At 38.5% G+C, this 25,876-nt stretch overlaps 1 pseudogene and 2 gene segments (V, D, J or C); all 3 read right to left on the bottom strand.

Moving 5' to 3' along the window:
- The window catches only part of LOC127686834 (Ig heavy chain V region 108A-like), a 142,880-nt gene that overhangs the window by 32,918 nt on the left and 84,086 nt on the right, over positions 1-25,876 (bottom strand).
- The window catches only part of LOC127686841 (immunoglobulin heavy variable 2-5-like), an 82,839-nt gene that overhangs the window by 11,286 nt on the left and 45,677 nt on the right, over positions 1-25,876 (bottom strand).
- LOC127686835 (Ig heavy chain V region 108A-like) lies at positions 24,313-25,040 on the bottom strand (annotated as a pseudogene).

Raw genomic sequence — 25,876 nt, 5'->3', positions numbered from 1 at the left:
TGGATGAAATGGTCAATTTTCTAGACAGATGCCAAATCCCAAAGTTAAATCAGGATCAGATAAACCATCCTCACAGTCGCATAACACCTAAAGAAATAGAAGTTCTTAAAAGTCTCCCAAGCAAAAAAAGGCCCAAGAACAGATGGGTTTAGTGCAGAATGCATTCTGATCTTCAAAGACCTAATACTAATAGTCTTCAAGCTATTCCACAAAATAGAAAGAGAAGGAACACTACCTAACTCATTCTATGAGCTACAGTTGTGCTGATGCCAAAACCTCACAAAGACCTAACAAAGAAAGAGAACTTCAGACCAATTTCCCTGATGAATTTTAATGAAAAATACTCAATAAAATTCTTACTTACCAAATCCAAGAACACCTCAAAACTTTCATGTGCCATGATAAAGTAGGCTTCATCCCAGGGATGCAGGGATGGTTCAATATACAACAAAGTCAGGGATGGTTCACTAGATAAACAAACTCAAAGAAAAACACCACGTGGCCATTTCATTAGATGTTGAAAAGGCATTAGACAAAATTCAACATGTCTTCATGTTAAAAGTCTTGGAAAGATCAGGAATTCAAGACTCATACCTAAACACAACTCAATTAGCATGAATAAAACCCTTTTGCCTATTTTGGGAAAATTTACCACTACACTACCATCTTTGCCATTTATGAGACCCTTTATAATTTGCAGTATATCCAAGCCAAGTGCCTCTGCTTATCTTCTCTCCCTCTTCCAAAACTTTCAGCTCCACATTCAACTCTTCTCTCTCCTCTCTCCCTCTCCCAAGACCTTCTTCTTCTCCTCCTCATCCTCTCTTTCTCTCTTTCTCACCTAAATGAAGGTGAGAAACTAACCAGTTTCTAGAATGAACTAACCAGTGCATTCTAGAACTCCCAGGGCCTAAACCACCAACGAAAGAATACACATGGAGGGACTGAAGGCTCTAGCTGCATATGTAGCAGAGGATGGCCTTGTTAGTTATCAAAGGGAAGAGAGGCCCTTGGTCCTGAGAAGGCTAGATGCCCGGGTATAGGAGAATGGCAGTACAAGGAAGAGGGAGTGTGTGGGTTGATGAACAGGGGGAGGAGGAGAGCTTAGGGAAATTTCAGAGGGGAAAACAAGAAAGGGGAATATCATTTGAAATGTAAATAAAGAAAATATCTAATAAAAATGAATAAATAAAAAATAAAAGCAAACCAATGAGAATACAGAGAGAGAGAGAGAGAGAGAGAGAGAGAGAGAGAGAGAGAGCGAGAGATTGAGAGAGGGAGTAAGAGACAAAGACAGAGACAGAGACAGAGAGACTATGACAGAGAAAATGAGAGAGGCTAAAACCCACACATTTTACTTATGTATTTCACTACACCTTAAAATTATGCATAAGACAAGTGCCTTCTCCTTAAATGCTTTTAGGCCTGGTTTCTGATTATACTTTGGACAATTTAAACAAAGACATGAGACCTAAATTATGGGCATGAGAGCATATAGAAAAGTTACACAACAAATATATTATCAGAATTATTTATTTGTTGAATTTTTAAAGTTCTCTTTTTTCTATTTCTATTGAAAATACATTTTTTCCTGCAATATACTCTGAATACTGATTTCCCTTTCCCAATACCTCCCAATCTTATCCCAGCTTGATTCTGTTTCTTTATTTAATTAGAAAGCAAAAAGTATGTGAATGTAATAAAAGAGAAAAGCAAAGATAGGTAAAAGAAAAGCAAAAAAAATGGAAATAGGACAAAAGAAACAAAAGAAAAGTCACCAAAAACAATCATAAGAAGCACATGTGGATGTAGAGACACGCGTTCACAAATACTCTACAACAAAGTTGAGCAACAGAACTATGAGAGTTGATGTTGTATTAGAATATGTCCATGTTCTAAAAAGGCTAGTGACTGTAGGGATGGCTACTGAGTCTTTGAGGGAAGTGAATACTGCATCAAACACCTACATATAATCTCAGAACCTGCATAATTTAACAGGTAGATAGAATGTGATGGTGAAGGAGTTTGATGAAATGTGATTTAGTAACATTTTGACCAACCTACTCGCATGCCTGTGCATTCTGATATAAATATTCGTCACCTTCTAAGAGACTGGAATTTCTGCTGGGACACCTGGCAAGAGATAGTAACAGACCTGAGATCACTTAAGACTATGAGGAAGTGTTTGCCCAGATTTTGGTGATTTGGATTTTATAAGTCAAACTCATATTATACTTTATTCCAAACAATTTAAAAGAGTTTTGCTCACTCGGGATCTAGTGATATTTTTATCAGACATCACCATACATTTCCACTTTAATTGTTTTACAGAATAAGAAACATGTCAATGGAGGTGATCACTGGTGAAGAGATTGGGAAAGTATGGTGAACCATAGGTTCATCCTCAGCTAGCATCACTTTAATCATAGATGGACATTTACAAAGATGACAAAGGCTCTATAGGACTGTGAGGAGGAGGCAATAAATGGACATTCAAAATTACAATTTCTGAGAAAGTCTGAAGACTTTCAGTCAATCTTACAGTCATCTCATTCTTAGGGCAGCTTCCTCCCCCTCCAGGGTTTATGACCCACTCAGGATGTGATGACAATACTGTGTCTTGCACACTCATAGACAGCAGAGTCCTCAGATGTCAGGCTGCTGAGTTGCATGTAGGCTGTGCTGGAGGATGTGTCTGCAGTCAGTGTGGCCTTGCCCTTGAATTTCTCATTGTAGTTAGTACCACCATCTGCAGGATAAATATATCCAATCCACTCAAAGCCATGTCCAGGACTCTGCTTTACCCAGTGCATCCAGTCACTGGTGACGGTGTAGCCAGAAGCCTTGCAGGACAACTTCTCTATAACCCCAGGCCTCACCAGCTCATCTCCAGATTGTTGCAGCTGGACCTGCGATTGGACACCTGTGGAGAGAAAGGCAGAGTGGATATCATTATTTCCTCAGGTCCTGTCTCCTCTTCAGATCTGGAACTGATGAGCCCCTTACCTGCAGTTACTGACAGGAGTAAGAGAAAGACCCAGCTCCATTCCATGCCTAGAGTCAGTGTTTTCAGTGACTGTGGAGAGGACAGTGATCATAGGTTGTTTTCATTGTATGAACATCCCTGTATTTACTCACATAGTCTGAAGTAATTTGCATATTCATAAGCAGGTACTTCTTATGTAAGAACCTAGTCCAGCAGAAGAACTGGAGAGGAAGAATTGAAAAGGCACATGGATCAGGTAGCAGAGTGCTCAGGTCCAAGTCCTAATCCTCTTTGAGGAAGTGCATCATACACTTTCCATGAACCCAGGTCACATGACATGGAAGCAACATCAGGGGACAAGCTCTCAATAAGTTTTTGGCCTGAGTCTGTTACTCCACTTTGGGACACTGTCAGCACATGAATTTACAGATGGTGCTTTGAGATCATGATCATGATGATAGTGATGATGATGACAATGATGATGATGAGATGATGATGAAGATGATGAATTTGATTTTGATGGTAAATTCCAAAAATTGGTAAGTTTTATGTATTAGAACTTTCTTTCAGATAAATGCAAGCAATATTTGCCTTTCCCACAGGTCATATACTTCAAAATTCACTAAAATGAATAAAAGTAAATGTGCTTAAATATTTATACATCAAGGATTTTTACAGCATTATAATGATTAACTAAATTAGAGATATAAGCTATCAATGTGTAAACAAAGGATTTTATCACTAACGCATGTGTGTGTGTGTGTGTGTGTGTTTGACCAGAAATGAATGAGAAATTCACATTGCTTTTGGAAAAATGGATGCAACTGGATATAACTGTATTAATTAAGACAATCTAAAAAAATCACAGATGTTAAATGGAGATAAAATTTCTTGTCCTTTAACTCCATTCTCTGTATCTTACATTCTTTTCCATGTTTTATGATTCTTGGGTGAGAAGCTGGCATCATTGAATCAACTGCTGCTGGATACTCTATCAATAATTCTCAACACTCTGAATGTCTGCATTAATCTTTAACAACACATATGATCCTCTGTGACCAAGGCTCAGACATTATACAGGGTATAAACATAAATATTTATGACAGTTTGACAACATGATCATTAGCAATACAAATGAGGTCTACTAGGGCCTATATCATCTCTAAACAGGGGCTTTAACCACACTTACCCGGGATGTAGACTTTCCTATGAAAATTGACCAGAGGAGGAAATTCTCAGCCAGCCATTGAACTGAGCACAGGGTCCCCAATGGATGAGATAGAGAATGGACCAAAGAAACTGAAGTGGTTTGCAGCACCATAGAAGAAACAACAATAAGAACCACCCAGTACCCCCCAGAGATCACAGGGACAAAACCATCAACCAAAGAGTACACTTGGAGCTGCTCATGGTGCCAGACACATTGGAAGCAGAGGAAAATCTTCTTGGACACCAAATGGGAGAGAGGCCTTTGGTCCTGGAAAGAATTGATGCTGTAGTGTAGACAAATACCAGGACAGGGAAGCAGGAGTGGGTTGATTGGGGAAGGGGAGATGGCTTATGCGATTTTCAAGGGAGGGGGGAACCAGGAAAGGGAACAACATTTGAAGTGTAAATAAATAACATACATAATTTTAAAAAATAAAGTATGGCCTACACAAAAAAAGAATGTCTGACAGTAGGGAGAGGGAACTTGTAGAGCCTATCCCACAGTCATAAGTCTGACCCATAATTGTACCTGTCTGAACAAATTTCAGGGATGGAAATGGAGAGGAGCTCAGGGAAAAGAAGATCCAGAGAAAGGCTCAAAGTGAGATCCAGGGGAAGCGGAGCTCCCATGGCTTGACACTATTACTGAGGATATGTAGTGCTCACAAAAAGGGACCTAACATGACAGCACTCCAGAAGACCCAGCAAGCAGCTGAAAGAGTCAGTCGCAGATATTTGCACCCAGCTGAAGGACAGAAGCAGCTGACCCCTACAGTTGAATTAGGGAAGGGTGAATGAAGTGAGTGTCACCCTGTAGGAGGACCAGCATTCTCAATTAATCTGGACCCCTGGGATCTCTCAAACACTGACCACCAAACAAACAGCATACACTAGCAGACATGAGGCCCCTAGCACACATACAATAGAGGATTGCAAGGTCTGTGCTTATTCAGAGATGATGCTCCTAACCTTCAAGAGACTGGAAGCCCCAGAAAGTTTAGTGGTCAGGTGGGGTGGGGGGTAGAGACATCCATGTGGAGACAGGGGGAGGGGAGGAGGCTTGGGATGTGGAACAGTCAGAGGGTGGACAGGGATTGGCGGGGGGGGGGAATAAAATATGGAGTGTATAAAAATAATAAAAAAACATTTTGTAAAAAAGAAAAAGAAAAATTTATCCATGTAACTTCAGCATTTACAGAGTTCTACTGAAGAGAGAAATGACTCTAGTTTACCTGGGGATGATGGTTTATGCATCAGTGATTTTAAGTTGTGCCAATATTACTATAATGTCTCTCTTGAAACCAGGTTCCTCCTTGCTGGCAGTTGGAGCCAGCTCTTGCAGTTCCCATTTCTAAACAATTTAATGACAGCCCCATGGAGGAAACAATGGTGACAACAGGCCAGACCCCTGGAGCTCCCAGGACTGGACCACCAACCAAAGAATACACATGGAACTACCCATGGCACTGGACACATATTGCCAGAGGATGGTCTTGTTGGACATCAGTGGAAGGAGAGGCCCTAGGCCCTGAGGGTGTTCAATGCTCCATTGAACCCCAACAATGCCAGTGGAGGAGGACAGGAGTGGGTGGGTGAGTGAATAAGCACTCTCATAGAGAAAGGGGAGGGGCGATGGGAGAGCGGGATCCCAAAGGGGAAAATATTTGAAATGTAAATAAAAATATCCGATCATAATGTGCATATTTATCCAAGATCTAAGAAGGAAGATAAAATGCTGTCAAAAAGGAGGGGTGGCCAAACTGAACCTTAATACACTGCATGTTAATTAAAACAAAGAGATAATCTACTGAAAATAAAAATTGTAACAAAAAAAGTAATGATAGTAGACAACAGGCTCTTTCCTGACATCAGACCACACCTGGGACAGAGAACATATGTGAAATAGCTGAGTAACAAGTGTGTTCAATTGTAAGCTTAGACATAAAATTTTGATTGCTTAGATCGGCATGGTAAACAGTGAGAGATGGATTTCCCTCTCAGGTTAACACATCCACCTTGGTGCAGGTGCTTGAGGCTTGCCCCACTAAACAAAGTGTAGCCATATTTTTAAAATATTACGACACGATGGTGAGTGACTTCCAAGATTACTCACCAAGGTTCAGATCTATTGGCACCTGATAAATGATGAAAATATACTCTCTTTTTCTTTGGAAGGATTTGAGTTGTTCCTTATGTGCTAGTGAATGACAAACATATGTATATATACACAGCACTGATTGGACTCCATATGCTGTTAGTTACTGAAATAAAAGTGGTCAGTTAGATGGGAGAGATTTATTGGACGTTCTTAATGGAAACCAGAAGGTTACAGTGGGGTGCAAATGATGCTGATGTATTTCACACATGAATAAAAATGTCAAAGAATAAGCAAACTCATTCTGAAAAATAAAAATAACAATTTTTACATCTGGTTAGAATTTTTGTGTAAATGAATATTTCACACTGATTATTTCACTCATAATTTCTACTCTTTCATCTCTTGAATATCCTATTTTTCTCTATTATGCTAGACACTCATTTATACACTAGAATGCATTGAAATACATAATTGTATATAAGAATGCAATATATAAGAGCTACTAATGAGATACTCATATGATGTTTGCAAATAGTCATTAATACAGTTAATATGTTGGAAAGTACATATCAATAACAAATCTGTGTCTGAGGAGGACTCTGTAATCATTCTAACCACATTGACTAGTCATGAATGTCTGCATCAATTTTTATACACTGAACACAGAAGCTTCTTGGTCAAGGCTGAGAGCAGCAATAATCTATTTTATAAACATAAGTATTATAAGGCATTTTGACATCTTGAACTTCAACAATACAACTGGGGTCAACTGTGGCCTCTGTCATCTCAGGCCATGGGCTTTTGACCTTGTTTCTTTGGGGGGAAGTCATTCCTATGCAATAGACAACAACTACAATCAGAAAACACTTGGGCACAGCATAAGAGTCATGTACTAACAGGTACATCTTTCTTGAAGCCTGATATTTAGACTGCAAGGTTAGGCAAAGTATAAAACATCACTGATGTCTTTGTACTTCTTTTAAACTGCATGACATTGTTCTGCACATACACATACACACACAAAAACCCTTGGTGGCAGGTAGAATATCCTGGTCAGTAGAAGGCTGGCTTCTCTATGTCCTGTACCATAGTCTTTAGCTAACAGGACCCTAAACATATGTAGCAGATGTGCATCTCAGTCTTAGTGTAGGTCCCCAATAGAGTGCAACTGTACATAAAGATGTTGCCTTCCTGTGGATGCTGTTCCCCTAACTTGTCTGCCTTGTCTGGCTGCACTGGGAAGAATGTGCCTAGTACTTCAGAGGCTTGATGTGCCAAGGTAGGGGTATACCCAAAGATGGGAGGCCTCCATCCTCTCAGAGGAGAAGGGGATGGGGAGAAAATGGGTGAGAGGAGGACCAGAAAGATGCAAAGTGAATAAATAACTTAATGAATGAAAAGTCCCAGACATTTAATGTTCCAATTTGTCTTCAGTGAGATGACAATAAGCAAGAATATTAATGATATTAATTAGCCAATGAAAATTTGTTAATGATAATTAAGATTATTTGATGTAAGTGTAAACTAGTGTAGTGACTTCGGAAATCAGTTTGAGAATGTCACCAAAAATAGTAAACAAAACTGCGTAGTGCCATATTTATACATGCATGTACTCATATGATGCTATACACTATTACAGAGACACTTGCCCATATATATTTATTGCTGATCCAACCACAGCATGTGGGAAATTGAATCCACCTAGATTTGTAACAAAAGACAAATAGATATTGACAATGTTGGATGTATAGACAGTGGAACACTTCTCATAGTAAAACATGAATTACAAAATCTAGAATTTGAGAATGGACCTTGAAAAAGATATGCAGAATGGGGTCACCTGAGTCCACATGACAAGTGCTTCAAGTTTTCTTAATGCAATTTACTAATTTGAGTATTTTGTGTGCTGAATTTGTAGAAGCCGAAAGAATAATGCACATAATATATATATATATACTCACACACACATATCTTTACATATATATGCATATATGTATATATATATAAACATATACATATGTATATATGTATAAAATATATATATGTTTAGGTACAAGGTACAATTTTACAGTTTTATTTTGTGCTTGTGTGTATGTATGTGTTTCTTAATTATTGACATGTTTTCAATCCCTCTTTAATTTTGTTCCATTTTTTCCATTCTACAGAAAGAATGAAAGCTGTGTAGTTCAATTTAAGATGAAAGAGCTGTCATAAGTTTGGGGAGGGAATCAGTGATGTAAATACATTTTATGATTTTTTTAAAAAATATACAATAAGTAAATAAAAACAAAAAAATACATCAATCTTTGGAGAGTTTAGTGAAGAATCTTCACTGTGTTTGAACACAAAATCCTTATATCTTAATCACAAGTCAATAGATGCGATTTTCCTCAGTAATTTGTGAACTAAATAACATTTGCAGATTTGATAAAAAAGCAAATAAATTGTTCTTGTGTCTCTGACCAAAATAACTCCTAAAAAATATAGAAAAAGAAAAAAGAAAAGGACTGAAAAATGGAAATCACAGAGGATACAGAGTTCATTCACCCTAAAACATGTCTACTGGGATTCTTAGCCCCCATTCTGCCCCCTGCTGGTCCTCAACTGATCTGCAGGTAGATTTCTTGTGGCTTAACCTGATGGTGTCCAGTCTGTCTTGAGCAGTAACATATACCTAAAACTCCATTGCTGAGAAGACACAGCTAAATGGAGCAATGGCTCTTGTTTACCTATAGAAGATGGCTGATATCTCAGAGACTGAATTAAAGTTGTTTCTACATTACCATCAATGATCCTCTCAAAGCCTACTCTCTCCTTGTGGCAGTTGGATCTGGCTCTAGCAGGTCGCAATTTTAATGAGGCGTAAACAGGAGAGATCAGGGTCTTTCTTGCCTTTATCAGGCTATAGTTGGGCCAGAGCACTGAGGACAAAAAAATCAACAGTAAGTCTTAAGGGAAGATGATTCTCTCCATGTATCCATGTGTGAATTCCTAGGACAATCACATACAAGAGTCAACAGGAAGAAGAGGAACTAGAGTAGTACTCATGAAAAGTTAACAATTCAAAAAATTCACATTAAGAAGGAAATAGAAATCAAGCAAATGTACTGTGCAACTCAATCTGTTTACCATACTGCATTCCCATGATTGTAATGAGATGGAATGAGAGAAGAAATTTCATTTATAGGAACCTAATGGGTAGAGAATATATGTGATTAGAAAACTTTACTAATCTAATAGAAAAGAAACTGGGGAAGACCCTTGAGGACATTGGTACAGGGAGAAAATTTCTGAACAGAACACCAATAACGTATGCTCTAAGATCAAGAATTGACAAATGGGACCTCATAAAATTACAACGTTTCTGTAAGGCAAAGGACATCATCAAGAAGACAAATCGGCAACCAACAAATTGGGAAAAGATCTTCACCAATCCTACATCAGATAGAGGGCTAATATACAATATATATAAAGAACTCAAGAAGTTAGACTCCAGAAAACCAAACAACCCTATTAAAAAATGGGGTACAGAGTTAAACAAAGAATTCTCACCTGAAGAACTTTGGATGGCGGAGAAGCATCTTAAAAAAGGCTCAACTTCATTAGTCATTAGGGAAATGCAAATCAAAACAACACTGAGATTTAATCTTACACCAGTCAGAATGGCTAAGATTAAAAATTCAGGAGACAGCAGGTGTTGGAGAGGGTGTGGAGAAAGAGGAACACTCCTCCACTGCTGGTGGGGTTGCAAATTGGTACAACCACTCTGGAAATCAGTCTGGCGGTTCCTCAGAAAACTGGTCACCTCACTTCCAGAAGATCCTGCTATACCATTCCTGGGCATATACCCAGAGGATTCCCTACCATGTAATAAGGATACATGCTCTACTATGTTCATAGCAGCCCTATTTATAATTGCCAGATGCTGGAAAGTACCCAGGTATCCCTCAACAGAAGAGTGATGCAAAAAATATGGTATATCTACACAATGGAGTACTATTCAGCCATTAGAAACAATGAATTCATGAAATTCTTAGGCAAATGGATGGAGCTAGAAAACATCATACTAAGTGAGGTAACCCAGACTCAAAAGGGGACTCATGGTATGCACTCACTAATAAGTGGATATTAACCTAGAAAACTGGAATACCCCAAACATAATGCATACATCAAATGAGGTACAAGAAGAAAGGAGGAGTGGCCCCTTGTTCTGGAAAGACTCAGTAAAGAAGTATAGGGCAAAACCAGAACGGGGAAGTGGGAAGGGGTGGGTGGGAGGACAGGGGGAGAGAAAGGGACTTATAGGACTTTTGGGGAGTGGGGGGCTAGAAAAGGGGAAATCATTTGAAATGTAAATAAAAAATATATCGAATAAAAAAAAAGAAATAAAACTTTACTTCTATCTGTGTAACTTTCCAATCCAGTGTTCTCTTATTCCTAGGCAGGGCATGTGCTTATAAAGCTTTCAGAATTGATGTTTTGCTAATGAAGGACAGAATACGGAATGTTATCCCAGGGATGAGAGAAACCAATAGCATTGTGTAGGGATATGTGATCATGTATATTTAAATATCAGAAGTATAACTACTCATAATAAAACAACAATACACATGAGCATGGGAGGTTTTCCCATTTTTTGAGGTCTTCTTCCATTTCCTTCTTCAGAGTCTTGAAGTTCTTGTCATACAGATCTTTCACATGTTTGGTAAGAGTCACCCCAAGATACTTTATACTGTTTGTGGCTATTGTGAAGAGGTTCATTTCCCTAATTTCTTTCTCAGCCTGCTTATCCTTTGAGTATAGGAAGGCCACTGATTTGCTTGAGTTGATTTTATAACCTGCCAATTTGCTGAAGTTGTTTATCAGCTGTAGGAGTTTTCTAGTGGAGTTTTTGGGTCACTTAGGTAGACTATCATGTCATCTGCAAATAATGATAGTTTGACTTCTTCCTTTCCAATTTGTATCCCTTTGACCTCCTTATGTTGTCGAATTGCCTGAGCTAGTACCTCAAGTACAATATTGAAAAGATAAGGAGAAAGGGGGCAGCCCTGTCTAGTCCGTGATTTTAGTGGGATTGCTTCAAGTTTCTCTCCATTTAGTTTGATGCTGGCTACCGGTTTGCTGTATACTGCTTTTACTATGTTTAGGTACGGGCCTTGAATTCCTGTTCTCTCCAAGACTTTAAGCATGAAAGGATGCTGTATTTTGTCAAATGCTTTTTCAGCATCCAATGAAATGACGATGTGTTTTTTTTTCTTTGAGTTTGTTTATGTAGTGGATTGCATTGATGGATTTCCATACATTGAACCAACCCTGCATTCCCGGGATAAAACCTACTTGAACATGGTGGATGATCATTTTGATGTGTTCTTGGATTCAGTTGGCAAGAATTTTATTGAGTATTTTTGCATCGATGTTCATAAGGGAAATTGCTCTGAAGTTCTCTTTCTTTGTTGGATCTTTGTGTGGTTTTGCTATCAGCATAATTGTGGCTTCGTAGAAGGAATTGGGTAGTGTTCCTTCTGTTTCTATTTTGTGGAATAGTTTGAAGAGTATTGGTGTTAACTCTTCTTTGAAGGTCTGATAGTATTCTGCACTGAAAGCATCTGGTCCTGTGCTTTTTTTGGTTGGAAGACTTTCTATGACTCCTTCTATTTCTTTAGGCATTATGGGACTGTTTAGATGATCTATTTGGTCCTTATTTAATTTTGGTATTTGGTATCTGTCAAGGAAATTGTCCATTTCCTCCAGATTCTCCAGTTGTGTTGAGTACAGACCCTTGTAGTAGGATCTAATGATTTTTTGGATTTCCCCAGTTTCCATTGTTATATCTCCCTTTTCATTTCTAAGTTTATTAATTTGGATACTTTCTCTGTGCCCTTTGGTCAGTCTGGCTAAGGGTTTATCTATCTTGTTGATTTTCTCAAAGAACCAGCTCATGGTTTTTTGATTCTTTGTATGGTTCTCTTTGTTTCTACTTGATTGATTTCGGCCCTGAGTTTGATGATTTCCTGCCTTCTATTCCTCCTGGGTGAAATAGCTTCTTTTTGTTCCAGGGCTTTCAGGTGTGTCATTAAGCTGGTAATGTATTCTCTCTCCATTTTCTTTTTGGAGGCACTCAGGGCTATGAGTTTTCCTCTTAGCACTGCTTTCATTGTGTCCCATAGATTTGGGTATGTTGTGTCTTCATTTACATTGTGTTCTAAAAAGTATTTAATTTCTTTCTTTATTTCTTCTTTGACCAAGGTATCATTGAGTAGAATATTGATCAGTTTCCACGTGTATGTGGGTTTTCTGTTGTTTTGTTGCTATTGAACACCACTTTTACTCCATAGTTATCTGATAGGAGGCATGGGATTAGTTAGATCTTCTTATATTTGTTGAGGTCTGTCTTGTGACCAATTATATGGTTGATTTTGGAGAAGGTACCATGAGGTGCTGAGAAAAAGGTATATTCTTTTGCTTTAGGATAGAATGTTATATATATATATATATATATATATATATATATATATATATATATATATATATATATATATATATATATGTTATATCTAATTGGTCCAAAGCTTCAATTTGTTTCATTGTGTCCCTGTTTAATTTCTGTTTTCCTGATTGGTCCATTGAGGAAAGTGCAGTGTTGAAGTCACCCACAATTATTGTGTTAGGTGCAATGTGTGCTTTGAGCTTTGATAAAGTTTCTTTTAGGAAAGAGGTTGCCCTTGCATTTGGAGCATAGATGTTCAGGATTGAGAGTTCTTCTTGTTGTATTTTTCCTTTGACCAACAAGAAGTGTCCCTCAGAGTCTCTTTTGATGACTTTGGGTTGAAAGTCAATTTTATATGATATTAAAATGGCTATTCCAGCTTGTTTCCTGAGACCATTTGCTTGTAAAATTGTCTTCCAGCCTTTTACTCTAAGGTAGTGTTTGTCTTTGACCCTTAGGTGTGTTTCCTGTAAGCAGCAAAATGTAGGGTCCTGTTTACGTATCCAGTCAGTTAGTCTATGTCTTTTTATTGGGGGTAGTCAGTCCATTGATGTTAAGAGATATTAAGGAATAGTGATTGTTACTTCCTGTCATTTTTGACGTTATTTTTTAAATTTGATTCCTTAACTTCTTTTGAGTTTGATGAAAGGTTACTATCTTGCTTTTTCCAGGGTGAAGTTTCCCTCCTTGTATTGGTGTTTTCCTCCTATTATCCTTTGTAGGGCTGGGTTTGTGGATAGATATTGGGTGAACTTGGTTTTGTAATGGAATATCTTAGTATCTCCATCTACGGTGATTGACAGTTTTGCTGGATATAGTAGTTTTGGCTGGCATTTGTGTTCTCTTAAAGTCTGCAAGGGATCTGCCCAGGATCTTCTAGCCTTCATACTCTCAGATGAAAAGTCTGCTGTGATTCTGATAGGTCTTCCTTTATATGTTACTTGGCCTTTTTCTCTTACTGCCTTTAATATTCTTTCTTTTTTTAGTACACTTAGTGTTTTGATTATTATGTGACGGGAAGTATATCTGTTCTAGTCCAGTCTGTTTGGAGTTCTGTAGGCTTCTTGTATATTCATGGGCATCTCTCTCTTTAGGTTAGGGAAGTTTTCTTCCATAATTTTATTGAAGATATTTGCTGGCCCTTTAAGTTGCAAATCTTCACTCTCATCTATGCCTATAATCCTTAGGTTTGGTCTTCTTATTGTGTCCTGAATTTCCTGGATATTTTGTGTTACAAGCTTTTTGCATTTTGCATTTTCTTTAACTGTTGATTCCATGGTTTCTATGATATGTTCAGCATCTGAGATTCTTTCTTCTATCTCTTGTATTCTGTTGTTGATATTTGCATCTCTGTCCCCTGATTTCTTCCCAAGGCTTTCTATCTCCAAAGTTGTCTCCCTTTGAGTTTTCTTAGTTGTTTCTACTTCTGATTTTAGATCCTGGATGGTTTTGCTTAGCTCCTTCACTTGCTTCTTTGTGCTTTCCTGTAATTCTTTAAGAGATTTTTGTGTTTCCCCTTTCATGACCTCTGCCTGTTGACCAAAGTTCTCCTGTATTTCTTTAAGTGTTTTTTGCGTTTCCTCATTATTGGCTTTTGTATTCTCCTGGATTTCTTTCAATGATTTTTGTGTTTCCCTTGCAAGGGCTTCTAACTTCTGATCCATTTTCTCCTGAATTTCTTTAAGTATGTCCTTCATGTGTTCCTGTACCAGCATCATGACCAGTGATTTTAAATCCAAATCTTGTTTTACTGGTGTGATGAGGTATCCAGGACATGCTGTTAAAGGAGAATTGGGTTCAGATGTTGCCATATTGCCTTGATTTCTGTTAGTGACGTTCCTGCATTTGCCTTTTGCCATCTACTTCTCACTGGTGTTAGTTGGTCTTGTCAATGCTGGACTCACCAGTGCAAGCTGCCCCTTCCCAGGTGGCCTCTGGTACACAGCTTACCTCCTGCACTGCCTGGAGACAAGGTGCTGTTGCCCAGGCTGTTCAGATCCTGAAGCAGACACCTTAAGGCTCCTGCTGGGGCCTGCTGGATTCCCCGAGCACACCGAGCTCTCCCCGCTGGCCGCCCGGAAGCCCCTGTTGACTCTTGCAGGACCTGGAGATGTGGTGTTGCCGCCCAGGCTGATCTGGATCTGGAAGCAGAGAGGTCTGAGGGCTACCACCAAAGGCCTCAGGACTGGAGCCTAAGCTCCTTGTCATAGGAGCAAGCTGTGCTGTGAACTCCCAGACTGCCTCTGGGTGCACACCAGGTCTCCCGCACTTCCTGGAGACCGAGTGCTGTGGCCCAGGCTGTTCAGATCCCAAAGCAGGCACCCGAAGGCTCGATCATGTATATTTAAATATCAGAAGTATAACTACTCATAATAAAACAACAATACACACTACATGAATACAGAACATTCAAGTATATTATGCTCTAACTTGCTGTTGGATGCCCACCTAATATTTCAGGATAAAAAGAGGAAGAAAAAGTTAAATGCATGTTCTCTCTTCCATAATTAGTCAGAATCCATGTGAAGTCCTGTGAATTTTCAGTTCACAGGGCAGTGTCCTCAGGGCATCAGTGACTGCTTACTATAGAGGAACAGTTATCCCTACAATCCAGAGTGCTAGACAGTTGTATCTTGGCATTTCAGAACCCCGGATGTGCTGGGTAATGTGTATAATGCTGAATTTCATATGACAGAATATTGGATGTTGATGGCTCACATAGATTGCAATGCATAGGATTTCATGCCTACTTAAGTAATATAATTAAATAGTAACTTAGACATCCTCCTCTTATAATCCATACACATATGAGTTCATTCTCCTAAGTTCAACTAATAGGAGGATCATAATACTTGCTGATCTGATGCAATGTCTGTGCAGAAGCTTTCCTTGAATAAATGGACATATTGATGTATATCATTTTTCTATTATTTTATTATTTTCTATTGTTTTTCCCTTGTCCTCTGCTTGGGCTCTCTTACCATTAATCACTAACCCATAACAGTTCATTTTAGACCCGACTATATTTGATGATTATGAACACCACTTAAAGGACTGGCACCATTTTCACTATTCCAAGTCCCTTTGCAGATAGGCTTGCATCTGGAAAGTGGCTCACATCTCACTTTGATTCAATCAAAGATTGATACACCATGGTATCCTCAGTGGTCAGATATATAAGATGCAGGAACAGCCACTTTAAACATGTTTTGGTGAATCTCTGGATGTTCACTCTGTTACTTACCTCTGAAGAAAGTAACTGGCAAATTCTGCAGAACATACATCTGGATTAATGTCCTGAACCACCATTTGGAACTGCTAATCACTCCACAGCAAATCACTGAGGATAACTGTCACACTTTGTCTCAAAAACTGTAAAGATGGTCTTGTTGCTAGTGTGCTGTAGCAATCATTTGATTACAGAGCAGGATATTGGGGATGAGTAAGACTATGAGTTTGGAATCAGTAATCATTGCATAATCACTGAACCTCCCACCTCAAATTCCATGAAATGACCAGAGAAAACTAAAAATAATTGTTGAGGGTATGTCAACAAACCCAGATGGTAGTGGCTAATAGCTTTTTTGCCAAGATTGGGGAGGTAGGAACATGTGGATCTCTGAGTTCAAGTCTATCCTTGTCTACAGAGATAAGTTCAAGGGCAATCAGAGCTGTACAAAGAAACTGTTTTGGATAAACAAAGCAAAACAAAAGAGTTCTTTAGCAGGAATGTTGCTCATATCCTCAGAATTAGATATTGATTGAGTATGTGATCAAACACTTCTGCTTCAAAGTTATTGACTCAACTATGATAGGTAAATGGCTCACATTGACACTAACATGGGTATAAGAATATAGTTTTACTCTGCTGCACTAGCTCTAAATAGAAAGACCAAGATTTATATTTATTAATTATACTTTTAAGTCTTATCATACTCTTGTTCCCAAATAGTCTTATATCTTAAATTAATCAATCTATGTCAATCTTGTATTCTGACAAATGGTTTGTCAATTACTTCTCCTTCAGTCCTGGCATGCTTCTTCCTTTTCATCTGGCTGGTGACATCTGTTCCTGTCCTGATGATATCATGAAGGACAAGGAGTTATAAGGTAATGGAAACTTATCTTTCTTGTTAGTAACAGAGATTTGTTTGGCTGTTGCTATACTTGATTATGTGTGAAAAGGAACATTGCCCTAGGAAGACACTGTAGTGTCTGAGAAAATGTCTGAGCAGTGAAACATGCAATGTTCTCCATAGATTCTAACCTGATTTTCAGTTCAGGAAGACAGAAATGATAAGAGATGTGTCAACAGAATAATTGACAACTGACCAGAAATTACTGGAAACTTTCCAACCAGGTTGTGCATAAACATGCCAGAAAGAAACAAACATGTTTTGTCTTTTCATGGTGTTTTCATTTAGGGAAAACTAAGAGGTACATGAGAATTGGGGCCTTTGCCCAGTTTGTTTAACTTAAAAGACCTTTGTTGATTGAAAATATCTTATAAACAATATATTCTAATCGCACTTTTCTTCTCCCCAACTTTTCATAGTTCCTCATTCCTTTGCTACCAACCCAACTTCATACCCTTTATTTTTCTCACTCTTTAACCAAAAACAAACAAAAAGGTAAAACAAGACTCACTTTCTGTCACTTTGCCTTTCTCTCTATTACTATCCACCCTATCTTTTCATACATACATATCCACACATACACAAACTCAAAAGAAGACAAAATATGAAACCAAATATACATGAAAAAACTAGTAAGATAAACTGCCCAAGTAAAGCTATATTAGACAAACACTAAAATTTGTCATTGTATTGCTTTTGTTTGGCCATCTCTTGGGTATAGGGCCTAACATCAAGTGTGGTTAATACAGGAGTAAATCCCAACTGAAGAAGACTATGTTTCTATTGTAGATGAGTACCAGCTGCTGATAGATTCTTAAATAGTGGTGGTAGCACATGTCCACTTCCCCCTCTCTGTAGAAATTCCCATTGGTTTGAATATATATAAGTCCTGTACTTGTTCCCATAGTCTATGTGAGTTCATATGTGTATCAATTCTACTGTGTCTGGATAAGACTACTTTTGTAGAGTAATCCATCATCTCTGACTCTTACAATCTTCTTTTGCAATGGTCCTTTAGTCCTGGGATGAAGGTTTGGTGACAAAAACACATTGCGTACCACTGCTCTCTACAAATTGTACATTTCTGGTTCTCTCTAGCTTCCCATCTACTGCAAAACATGTGTCTGATGACAGGTAGATGAGTTACTGAATTAAGTGTAAATAAAATGATTTTATTGATATGTTGCTCTATCAGAACAGTGGCATATGATTTTCCCTTAGGGCCATGGTCTATGCAATTTCAGTTTCATAGCAATTCTATCAGAGTCAGCCATTGCTAACCTTGACCCTAATCTCATAGGCCTTTATTCATTCAAAGAATGAATGATTGATCCCACAATGTTTGATTCCCTATTATGTCAACATATCCCACAGACAGGTAACTATTGTAGACAACAGGGTTTAGAGTTAGATTGGTTATTCCCTTTCTCCTTTAATACCATACAAAGTACCTCCAGTAATATGAACACAAATCAGTAGGAATAAAAATTCAATATGGGCACATGATCAACTTCTCTGTGTTTAGTGAGATATATAAGTGCTGTCTTGAACCATGTGATGCTAAAATTAGTTTGTGGGGAGCAAAAAAATAGACTTCAAAATACCTTGAATTATTTGGGAGTATCTATGGACACTCATTCGTTGATGACTCAATTTGAGAATACTCATCCATCTTCACCCTATACAGATGCTTACTGAAGGTAAACATTACAATAATTTGGAATTTTCCACTGTGGGAATTTGAAACCTAAGACTGAGTGGAACCACAGCTCTGAACTACCTGGTGTAAGCATCAAACATTCATCAGCTTTATAAATTAAAACACAGAATCATTTATGAACATTATAATAGGAAACTAGGGTGAAGAAAATGAATAGAAAGCTCTTAATTTAAGAGCAAACAGGAAACCACAGAGGCCAGCAGGAAAGCTGTAGCTGTACACTCTTCTGATATAATAGGAAGGAACAGAGCTGAGAGCCAGCCTGAAATAACGCACAGCTGAAAACTGAGACTGTTTCAATGTGCTCTCCGAGCACAGTAGTATGTGGCATTATCTGAAGTGTCCACACTGGCCAGCTTGAGGAATACCTGGCTGTTGGAGGTGCCCTTAGAGATTATAAGCCGACTCTTCAGTGATGGGTTATAGCCCTTATCATCATCCCACCAAATGGTTGCCAGCCACTCCAGACCCTTCCCTGAGGGCTGACGGATCCAGCTCACACCCATATTAGTAGTGCTCAGCGAAAACCCAGAGAAAGAGCAAGTCAGACTGAGGGTCTGTGAGGGCTGCAATATCCCAGGGCCAGACTCTTTCAGAGTAACCTGGGACAGGACATCTGTGGAGAAAAAGAAAAAGGAGAAGGTAAGGTTGGAACAGGTGTGGATAGAAACAGTCATCCCTTAGGGAGCCTTGACACTCACATGCAGGGACAATCAGCAGCAGGAATGAGGAAGTAAGCCTGTCCATGGCTGCACACTAGTGAGTACACAGGTCCAGTTTTGGCTTTTCAACCCGAGGTTGGGTGGATCCAGCAGAGATTTGCATTCACTCACCAGGTGCTGACTCTGATGGTATACTTAAGTTTATGGACTCAAGTGGTATCAGTCTATGATTGGAGATGCAGGAGCCCTCAAGAGAGTTCATTTCTGCTTTTCATAGAGAGTATGTAATACACAAGACCAGGTTCCTCCATATATACTTCTAATGAGTGATGTTGGGTTGCAGTGAGGTTGAGGGAGACCCTCACTCTAGCACAAAGGGTCGTGACTCTGTTCACTCATCTAAGAATACTTCCCTATGTTTTTTGAATGGAGGTCAGATGAGGAGCTCAAAGGGGAGATTTCACTACTACCTAGATGCTCTCTGTTTCTAAGGTCTCTATGAGTCTTAACAATATATATTTTCCACACAATTGGTACACTAATTATAGACTTCCTGAATAGTGTAAGAGTATATGCCATCTCAAGCTGAAAATGATGAATAAAATAATTCCATGAAAGAGTGTGATTTCATTGACTTTACTGAAGTGTCAAGTTCCTGACTCACATACTTGACATTGCTATTTATTCAACAATCAGTACCTTCATCTTTATACTGACCTGTATTTGTGACAACTTTAAAATCAAAGCAGAAAATAGAAACTCTAAGTGGGGAGAAATTTATTCAATTTTCCTAGATACTGAAGATCTTAGAAGAAGGCACAGTGGGCAGACGATGCTGGAAGGCACAGCCTACAAGATTAGGACATTTTTTTCACAGCCTTCAGAAATGTTAAAACTAAAATTGTCTAGTAGAATAAAGGAAAAATAATAGAGACAAGAGGTTACAGAAGAAATATGCACAGTGTACAAAATACATTTTTATGAAAGTTCTATACACTTGTAAAGTTGTTATTTTATATTTCATAAGGATTTTTATTCTTTGTAATTTTCAATCATATATGAAATATGTTGTGATCTACCACCACGTTCAGGACTCTCACCACAGTCTACCATTACTAGATCCCTGTGATTCCCCTTGGGACCTTCCTAAAACTCTCTTTCCAAGCATACTGATCTTCTATTTAATTAACTAATAACACAGAGAATTTTATTATTACTACCTATATACACATATATAGGATTATCTCTAGTAAATAGTGAACCTCCAGAAATCTTCCCCAATAAAGAGATTATATTTTGCCTATTAGTCATCAAATGCCAAAAGACCTTCAGTGTGCTGTGGGCCCTAATAGTTCTTCCCCATCCATGTTGAAATATTTTAAAGTGTTATTCTTAGTAGTGATAACAGGGTACACCTCCACCAAATTGGATATATTAACTTCAGAGAATGACTTACCCTTATGCTAAGCTTGCCAGTAGACATCTCTACCTGCTCAGTCATTTCTAGGTCTCACATGTGGTAATTTTCACTGGTTTGATTTGAATGTAGTTTGTGCTGGGAAATACAGCTACTCAAATGTCTCTACATCTTGTTGTAGACATACTTGTACATTCATGTTTATTCACAGCATGTTCTTCACAGTCATTTCGCTACATATAGAGGAAGAAACCATCCCAGATTTCTAATAAAGCATAAATAAAAAAGGACATAGTCATACATATTGAAAAGTATTACTCAGTGATAAATCATAAATTATCTGATCTACAAGTGTCTTATGGAACTGGAAAACATATACTGAATAGGTTACCCACACACATTAAGTGAGTGCTTCAAGTTATCATTCATACATGTTCCAAGAACTGAATAATTTGTTTTGCTGTATTTAGTTGTAGAAGCCAAGGGAATAGAATTTGGTCATTACAGTATGAGGAATTTACAAAGATGACAGAGTAAAATAGAGATAAGAATAGAGAATAAAACATTTTAAAATTGAGCAGATTATAAGAGCCAGACTGGATGCAGAACTCCAAGGAAAGAGCGTCTTCCAGACACAATTTGACTGATGCTTTTATGAATTCACAGAGACTGTGGCTGCAGACACAGAACCTGAGGCAAATCAACCCAGATAAACTTGGGAGAAGGAAATGAGTGCAGGCTTTCAGCCCAAACCAAGAAGAACTACAGCTGACACTCCTGTAAACGAATAGTTAGTTTTCACCAGTGGAGTCTCTCCTGTGATGTTAAGCATGATTAATCATAGGAGACATGCTTATTAGTTGATTCCAACAAAAAATATTACCTCAATAGAATTTTTGGAGACATTGTCTTGTTCAATACCCTTTGTATCATTTACCTTTTGTCTATATATCATGGCTACAGGATTGTGGCTTTATTGGAGTTCTCTCTCTCTCTCTCTCTCTCTCTCTCTCTCTCTCTCTCTCTCTCTCTCTGTGTGTGTGTGTGTGTGTGTGTGTGTGTGTGTGTGTGTGTGTGTGTGGTGTGGTGTGTCTTGTTTTTGATTATCTTTTGTTTTGTTTCCATTTGTTTTTAATTCCTCCTTAAATTACTTTTTTCTTTTTTTTTTTTTGCTGTTATTCAAAAAGGAAAATTGTATGTATTTCATGAATTTGGAGGTAGGAAGGATCTGGAAATAGTTGGGGTGACAAAATAAGTTATTAGAAAACACTGTATGACTATTATTAAAAATTATAAAACAACAATTCAAAACCAGTAAACATAAATTTGAGAACTATTTAGCAAAGAATACTGAGTTTGAGCTTGGAGACGTCACATGTCAATCAAAGCAAGGCAGATCAGTTAATGCACTTGAGAAAGAAGACTACAGAGGATACAGAGTCGCTTTCACACACAGCTCATCTCTCTATGAGGATTATAGGTCTCATTATGCCCCCTGCTAGTCATGAACGCTCCTGAAAATAGGTTTGTCATGGTTTAAACTGAAGTTGCACAGTCTGGTTTAAGAAAAATCTTATGTGGGTTGGTGAGCAGGAGAAGGAGGGATGGGATAGGGGGTTTTCTGAGGGGAATCCAGGAAAGGGGATAACATTTCAAATGTAAATAAAGAAAATATCTATGAAAATAAAGAAAAAGAAACCTATCCATTAACTTCAGTGTTGACAGAGTTCCACTGAAGAGAGAAATGGCTCATTTACCTGGGGGTGATGATTTATGCATCAGCAATTTTAAGTTGTGCCAATATTACTATAATGTCTCTCTTGAAGCCAGGTTCCTGCTTGCTGGCAGTTGTAGTCAGCTCTTGCAGTTCCCAATTCTAAAAACATAATGACAGAAGGTCCATGTTCTCTAAAAGCTGTAGGACAGATTATTGAGACTGGGAAAATTATTATGGGACCATATATTAACATATAACCTCAGAATCTACCTCAGTTAGCATGTACATTCATTAAGGTGATAAATGAATTCTGTGAAACTTGATATAATATTACTTCTATCCATCATACAGAAATTAAACTTTTGTGGCTTTGTGTCAGAAGCTATTTTGCCTACTTCTGTGAAAGACTATATGTCAGTCAGAGTCAAGGAATGAGGGCTGAATGTTCTGTTAATCTTGGAAGAAGGAAATGGGAGGCTTCTGGATGGCAATAGATGACAACCAATGTATGTCAGGTATTGTCTCTGCCTGACTATGACTTTGCTCCCTATGACACTGTAAAGACTATAGGTCTATGATAATTAAACTTGGGGTTGCCATAGTGTTCACTAGACAGCCCTCTGCTTTCTAACATTTGTCTCAGTCTTCTTCTCCATCTATCCTATAGTCATCCTCACTCCCTCTTTAGTGGACTTTTCGACTTTATGCATGCAGGAACAATGCAGCTATGTATTCTGTTATAAATACCTTTCATATTCTAAGAGCCTCGAACTTCTGCTGGACCACACAAGCAGAGATAGCAAAACACCTAGAAGTCACTTAAGACTTAATGACTGTAAAAGGGTTTTTTTTTTCTTTTTTCTTTTTCTTTCTTTCTTTCCTTTTTTTTTTTTTGGTCTTTTTTTTTCTTTTTTTTTCTTGGATATTTTCTTGATTTATATTTCAAATATTATCCCCTTTTCCAGTTTCCCCCCTCTCAGAAACCCCCATCCCATTTATCCCTCCGCCTGCTTCTATGAGGGTGCTCCTCCACCGATCCCACTCCCACCTCCCCATCCTCAATTCCCCTACACTGAGGCATCTACCAAGCCTTCATAGGACCAAGGACATCTCCTTCCATTGATACCTAACAAGGCAGTCCTCTGCTACATATGCATATGGAGTCATGTGTACTCCTTGTTTGATGGCTTTGTGCCTGGGAGCTCTGGGGGATCTGGTTGGTTGATGTTGTCATTCTTACAAAGTTGCAAACCCCCTCAGCTCCTACAGCCTTTTCTCTAACTCCTCCACTGGGAACCCACGGTCAGTCCAATGGTTGACTGAGAGAATCTACGTCTGTATTTGAAAGGCTGACAGGGCCTCTCAGGAGAGAGCCATATTGGTCTCCTTTCAGCAAGCATTTCTTGGAATACACAATAGTTTAGTGACTGTGTATGGGATGAATCCCCAGGTGGGATGGTCTCTGGATGACCTTTCCTACTGTCTCAGCTCTACTTTTTATTTCCATATTTTTTCCTATGAGTATTTTGTTCCCTTTCTCAGAAAAACCAAAGCACCCACACTTTGGTCTTCCTTCTTCTTGAGTTTCATGTGGTTTGTGAATTGTATCTTGGGTACTCAGAACTTTTAGGCTAATATCCACCTATCAGAGAGTCCATACCATGTGTGTTCTTTTGTGACTGTGTAACCTCAATAAGGACGATATTTTGTAGTTTGCCCAAAGGTTGATGGGATTTTACAGATCAAATTCATACTATAATTTATTCCCAGCTATTCCAATGAAAGTACTAGTCTTTCTCAGATTCCAAAGATAATTTTATCATGCATAATCACAGTTATCCTTTTTTGTTTTATTAAAGAAGAATGTCAATGGAGGCTGTCACTTTTGAAGAGAATGACAAAGTGTGGGGTACTTTAGGAGCAGACTAAATCAGCATCAAAGAATTCAGAGATGTCCTGTTGCAAAGTTAATAAACTGCACCGGAGGTCTCTAAAAAAGAGACACAAAAATGGACTATCAAAATGATTGCATCTCAGCAAGTCTTCAGGATAATCTTCTCTGACTCATATTAGTCACAGGAAGCTTCCTGCACCTTCAGTTTTTTTCACATGTTCAGGATGTGGTTGCAACACTGTGTCTTGCACAGTAATAGACTGCAGAGTCTTCAGATGCCAATCTGTTAAGCTCCATATAGGCAGTGATGGAGGATTTGTCTACAGTCAGTGTGCCCTTGCCCTTGAATTTTTCATTGTAACCAGTACCGCCATATGCATTAATAGCTCCAATCTACTCTAGGCTCTTTCCATGACTCTGCTTCACCCAGGACATGGAGTAGTCAATAAATGTGTAGCCAGAAGCCTTGCAGGAAATCTTCACTGAGGCCCCAGGCTTTACAAGCTCAGGCCCAGACTGTTGCAGCTGGACCTGTGAGTGGACACCTGTAGAAGGAAAGACAGAGTGGATATCATTGTCACCTGAGAGTATCTCAGAATCTCAAGTCTGCTGCTGTGAGCCACTTACCCGTAGCTGTTGCCACCAGGAAGAGGATGATACAGCTCCACCCCATGGCGAAGTCCTCTATACTCAGTGACTGTACAGACAACAGTGATCTTAAGATTTTGAGGGAGGTAGACATCCCTATATTTACCACCATAGATTCACATGATTTGCATATTCATGAGCAGGGTACATCTTAGATAAAGGCCTAGTCCTGCTGAAGAAGAAGGGACACCTGAGGGACACCTGACTTAAAAATCAGGACACAGAGGCCCAAGCCCTAATTCTGTCTGAGGAAGTTCATCCCATACCTCATCTCTGAGATTGTGCTGAGGCTATGGATGTAACTAACATCAGGGCCTGTGCTCTAAAAAGATTTGCATCCTGAAACAGTGCCTCCTCTTCTGCCACAGTTAAGAGATAAATTTACAGGTTGTTACAAAAAGGACAACACTAATGGCAAAGTTAAAAAGGAGCTAAGTTATTAGAATTTACAACCTCCTTTCAATACATACAAGTAACATTTGCCTTTCCAACATGTTATATACTAAAAAATTGTTGCCCAAACAACGAAAACTAAATATACTTCAGAAACAGTTGTACATGAATAATTTTTACAGCACCATCACAATAAATAAATTATGGAAATTAACTGTGTATCTGTAAACAGAAGATTTCATCAAGAAGAGTATATTTCATATGTGTGTCTGTGTGTGTGTGTGTGTGTGTCAAGAAAATATAAATCTATGACATGCTTAACAAAGAATTTTCACAGTTTTTGAGCATGGAAACATTACATGTCAATCACAATAGTTACACGTAAGTTAAGAAAGGAAATCACAGAGGATACAGTCTCACACACAAGCACCACATCTCTCTGCTGGGGATTGTTGGTCCCACTGTGCCCCCTACTGGTCCTGAACCCACCTGCAGATAGGTTTTTCTTT

The sequence above is a fragment of the Apodemus sylvaticus genome, chromosome 6, assembly GCF_947179515.1.
Source record: "Apodemus sylvaticus chromosome 6, mApoSyl1.1, whole genome shotgun sequence".
In the NCBI taxonomy this organism is placed as follows: domain Eukaryota; kingdom Metazoa; phylum Chordata; class Mammalia; order Rodentia; family Muridae; genus Apodemus; species Apodemus sylvaticus.
This window is presented reverse-complemented; position numbering and strand designations above follow the sequence as displayed.